Below are 6,000 nucleotides of genomic sequence, written 5' to 3'. Positions count from 1 at the left end.
AACTTGTATTTTATTTTATAGACTCATTTGCTTTCAATCGCTTTCTTCCCAGGAGGTAAATCCTCAACTATCCAAGTACCATTATCTTCAAGAGCTTGTATCTCTTTTTTCATTGTTGTGCACTAATGTTCATCCTTAATTGCCTCTGTATATGTGCTAAGTTCATGTCTTGTGGTCACATTTGCCAAGAAAATATGATGTTGTAGAGAAAATTTATCATAATTCACAAAATATGTTATAGGATAAGGATTACTTGAGGAATTTGATTGAAGTGATGAACGCGTAAAGGGATTTGCCATGATAGTATTAGTCATATGTTCCCTCAACCTGATAGAAGGTTGTTTAACTCGATGTTCCCTGTCAAATAGCTCCTCTCATGAGACATTCTGTGTCATTACATTTTCTGCTTCAATATTTACATCAGTAGTAACACTTTGCATCATTTTCGGAGAGGTTTTGTCATATCTTTCTAAGCTCAATTCATGCTGCACTTTTAAATCATCTTCGTAACTGACTTCATCATTATTCTAGTACATACTTCTAATGTTAACATCATTTGTAGCTACATAAGAAAATTATGTCTAGACAAACACTAAATCTCTAGAGACAACATATTTAGATATTTCTAAATTATACAACCTCCAAACCTTCTTCCTAAATGGGTACCCAACAAATATGCATTTTCTAGCCTTACTATTAAATTTATATTTTTTCGATCTAAATGACATCATTTGGATGAAGGTGCAAAAATGCTATTAATTTTCTAACATAGCATAGATAGCCGAATATTCTAATGTTATCATATGAAGGTGCGTGGCCAAAAAGAACTTTATATGGGATTTTATCATTTAACAACATACTAGGTGTTCTATTAATCAAATAACTAGTTGTGAGCACACATTCTCCCCAAAAATCAATAGGCAAATGGGTTTGGAATCGCAATGCCCTTGCCATATTGAGAATTTGCCGATGCTTTCTCTCCACTTACTCGTTCTATTGGGGGGTTCCAACACAAGAGGTCTGATGTAATATTCCTTGCTCTTTAAAATGATTGCTTAGACAAAGAAACTCACTATCATTGCCACGTCTAATATACTTTACCTCTTTCTCAAATTATCTACGAATCATATTAAAAATCCTCTAAGAACATTAATAACTTTAGATTTTTTATTCAATATATCCACACAGCACGAGAATAATCATCAATAATTTTCAGAAAATAATTTGCCCCACAAGAAGTCGAGACTTTGTAAGGTCCCCACAAATCGTAATGTATCAAATAAAAACATCTTTTGACTCTACTATCACTAGAGTAAAATATTTCTCTTGTCTGTTTTGCTCTAAAATAAATATAATTTTTTTTATCATTATTCCTATCACAATTTCTAACTTGAGATATTAGCTCCACCACTTTAGTTGAGGGATGACCCATATGTTTGTGCCACAGTTCAAAAGATGTTTTACTTCTGATTTTTGAAGCTGCCACCACTCATTTGAGAAAGTACAGCTCTTTGGGTCGTTTACCTGCTCCAATCAGCTTCCTTAAAATTTGGTCCTATATAACATAAACTTTGTTAGTGACTTAAAGAACAAAATCAGAATCATCAAGAAGCTTTGACACAAAGATTAAATTGCATTGCATATTTGGAACAAAAAGAACACGTCTCAGTTTCAGGTCTCCTCTAAGAAACACGGTCCCTTCTTTCATAGACATGGTTTCCTCTCCATTAGGTAGCAATACTGGGCATGGTACAATATTCTTCATATCTTGTAAGCACTTCAAGGTCCCTGTCATATGGTGTGTAACCCCTGTGTCAATAATCCATGATATAGATTCTTGCTTACCCATTAATCTTTTATTGGTACCACTCTTATGCGCACTTAGCATCTTAAGTAGTGTTGTCCACTGCTCATCATTTAATCCAATAAGAGATTTTCTATCAGATTTTGTCAAAGTGTCACGTCCCCCACCAGGTAGTTTGTGTTGTATTTACTAAGCTGTTCCAATCTTGGTTCGTCCTCCACCATTATCACCTTTCCTTCCATTGCCTTGTGAAGAAGTAGTCATGCATGGTCTATTTCCCCACCATTAAGGGTATCCTATAAGCTGAAAGCAATTATCAGTTTTATGTCCTTTTTGGTTACAATTAGAACACACACCAGTTTTGTCTTTCTCTTTATCCCCCTTGAATATCGACCACCTCCTTGAACCACAAAACTCATAGCACTGCTTCTGTCCTCTTTTGTCAGTGTAATGGTTCTTACTCGTTCTTGTTTAACAACCATGGCATAGGCTCGATTCAAATTTGACAAGGGTTCTGTACTTAAGATATTGAAATGTACTGTTCCATATCCATCTTCATCCAATCCCATAAAAAATTGATGAACTCTTTCCTTCTCATGTTTTCTTTCTGATTTAGAAATGAGGTTGCATATGCACCCAGCACAAGTGCACATTGGTATTTGATCACAGTTATTCAATTCATCCCAAAGATTCTTGAGTTTTCCAAAATAAGTCACCACCGCTTGTTCATCTTGTTTGTAATTTGCCATACATGTTCTCAGCTGTTGTACTTGAGGACCATTACCGATGTGAAAAATGTTATCTAACATCTTCCCACAGATCTTTCATGGTTTCTATATACATTAAGGTTGATCGTAGAGTAGGCTTAATGGTATTGAATATCCAAGATACTAGCATAGAGTTGACCGTCCACCAATTTTCAATTTCAGTGGAATCGTCTGTTGATTGTTTCATGGTTCCATCAATGAAACTGTATTTCTTTTTGGTTCACAAAGCGATACGCATTACTCATGCCCACTCTTCATAATTTTTGTCTTTTAACTACACTTGAGTTATTAAATTTTCAGGATTGTCGTTTGTATTCAGAGTATACAGGGCTAGCATTTTTTTGTTTGAACTAGTCCCTCTAAGATTTTTCTTTTCTTCAGTCATGGCTCTGATACCATGAAAAGAAGAAGAGAAAATTTTGGAGAATAATCACTAAATTATATTGCTGCTAACCTTCTCAATATATACAAGAGGTTTTCCTATGTAAGGGAGGATTTTACCAATACAAGAATCCTAAATAAGGTAAACTATCATTCATATACAAGAGTATTTCCTGAATAAGGAATCCTAAATAAGTTTAATAGATGAAACCAATATTACATAGATTCATTAATAACCTGACATTCTAGCAGGTCTATAAGGCAACCTCCTCATTTACATGATTATCATATATATGATCTTAAGTCCCATAATAATTCAAAAACATCTAAATCTTATTCCATATTCAATGTTATCTCTTACAACAATATACTTTTAAAATATAGACATTTCATATTAGTCATAACCAATCATAGAAAACACACCTCATATAATGAAGCCATCAAATACCCTTATTGGAAAGAGGCAATGTTTAATGAAATTAAAACATTAGAAAAAAAATTAAACATGAGAATTAACTACCCTACCTCTTGACAAAAGGCCTATTAGATGCAAGTGGGCATACAAGACTAAGAGAAAAACAAATGGATTAATTGAGCATTATGAAACTAGGTTAGTTGCTAAGGATATATATAGAATCTGACATAGAATACTTAGATACATTTAAATTTAACTATAATTAGGACTCTATTTGCTATTGAGACCCCCAAGGGTTGGTTTGCATTTTTATATGGTGATTTATTTAAAGAAGTCTATGTGACTCATCCTCCTAGATTCCATGTTCCTCAATCTAAAGAGTCAAGGGTTTATTCAAGCTCATTCAAATTCCTCTCTTTTTTTAAAGTCTAGTGAGGATTGCTTTATTGCACTTCTCATTCATGTTGATGATGTTATTATTGCTAGTGTTAGGAATCCATATAATTAACATATAATTCATAAATCCATTATGTAACTAATTTTCTAAGATCAAATGTGCATAGCAACACATACAATCACGTTAACACATAATGAACTGTATGTAAATATTCACGACATAAATACCTCTTTTAAAAACCCAAACTTTTGAAGAAAAATCAATAAAAAAATTCCTTCTTCTTCATAGAAACATAACTTTTTGAGAGAGAAAGAGAGAGAGTGAATGAATTTCTTCTCTGTACATTTTTTTTTCTTATGTTTCCTTTTTTTTTTACAGATTACTAAATGGGTAACTTTTTCTTGATGTGGTAACTAACCACGATTTTAATTTTGAATTTTAACTATGTGGGTAATCCTAACCGAGTCAGGTCCCATCATAGATGACCCACTTGATTAAATTCAATATCTCCTTGACAAGTCCTAGTCAGAAGCAAAAGTGTGATTGATAATTATTCTACTTGAGGTGAGAACAAAACCACTTATTTGCTGAATAAAATTTTCCTACTTTATTGCTTGTGCTATGTTTGTTTAAATACAAGAAAATCTAACTACTGCTTCCGACTGCAAAGGAAGGTGCTGAAAACTAACAAAGGAAAAGAAATTAAATTAAAAAAAAATAAGCAGTGGTAGGCACGACTGATATTCTGGCTTCTTCCACGTTTTTTATTTTCCTCATGTTTTTCATCTACATTTATCACACTTTTCATCTGGTTGTTCTGCTTCAGCTACATATCTCTATGATCCACTTCAGACTGCATATCTTGGGTTCCTTCTCTGAACTCTTTGTGATTTTCTTGCTCTAACATTATCTCCCCCTTTTAGAGGAACCTTGTCTTCAAGGTTCAGATAGTTTCCCATGTGGCATCGACCACCTCTATCTTTAATTCTACAAGACTCATACGTAAATAGGTTGTGTGACCATCTATACTTCGAGAGCACTTTAGCTATATATCTATTAGGAGTATGTAGTTTCTTGAATAGTGAAGCTTGGAGTATGTAATTTTATGTTATACCCTAGATCACATATTATATTTATGTCTCTAACGATCTCATTTAACTAATAAATCGAGTACATTCATAATTATATTTTTCTACAGATAAACATAATTGGTCGACTAATGAATGTACATCAATGATGTGACATATTCTTTAACTTATGATCTTCCCATTATCTTGATTTTCTCACCTTTTATTTAATTCATTTTTCTAAAGATATCTCATTGGACTGAATTATTCATGATCCTTTGGTTATTTCCTAAGATAACGAACCTTAATTAAAAGGTTTAGGAAATATATTAAAGTCATGAAAGTATTAGATGAGATTCTCTTAAAATCTCAGGGTCTCACACAATATTAAAATTGAGATCTCACTTTTATTACCTGTTGATCAAATTAGTCGCCCATGTGGTGTGAATCACATGTTATGATATTCTCTCATTTCACGTGGAGTGCATGTCTTTTATTTCTTATAAATACCATACATATTGTAGTAAGATATACTCAATATCTAACTCGAGTTCACTTACATATCTTTTCAACTATTTAGAACTTTAAAATGACAATAAGATAGATAAATTGATAATAATTAAATTATTTACTTATTATCATAAACTTAGCAATTTTATTATAGCTTAGTTTCTCACCCTGATGAGTGGTGACAATTATTAATATTTAAGCGGTCTCTCAATTACCACCTAGGTAATTAGCTTAATTTGTTTCATCTTTGCCATACCAAATGACGAAGGCGATTGCCTGTGTAAGAAGACCATTCTTATATTTGTCTGACATGCTTTCTCTAAATGTATAGATGTATACGACATAAATACACATGTTTGTATATGTATGCTCTACAAAAAATATAAGGCAATAAGAAAAAAAATAAAGTTTTTCATTGATAACATAACCAGTTAACATTTAGCACCTATCTAAACCTAATGATTTAACATGCCTATGATGTGGTATAGGCTTTATAAATGGATATGATACCATATCATGCATAGATATGTACTTCACTTCTTCTTCACTTTATTTTGTGCGACCATATCCTTCACAAAATTGTATTTAATATTTATATATTTTATTTTTCCATGAAATTTGGGATCTAGTATATGTTATTGATGTTTGGCTATCACAGT

At 32.4% G+C, this 6,000-nt stretch overlaps 1 pseudogene; it reads right to left on the bottom strand.

The window, feature by feature from the left end:
- Positions 1–1,538: 1,538 nt before the first annotated feature.
- On the bottom strand, positions 1,539–2,956 carry LOC148252752 (uncharacterized; annotated as a pseudogene).
- Between the last annotated feature and the right edge of the window lie 3,044 nt (positions 2,957–6,000).

The sequence above is a fragment of the Carica papaya genome, chromosome 8, assembly GCF_054855325.1.
Source record: "Carica papaya isolate Zhongbai chromosome 8, ASM5485532v1, whole genome shotgun sequence".
NCBI lineage: Eukaryota > Viridiplantae > Streptophyta > Magnoliopsida > Brassicales > Caricaceae > Carica > Carica papaya.
The sequence above is the reverse complement of the archived record's forward strand: the minus strand, read 5'-3'. Positions and strand labels throughout refer to the sequence as shown.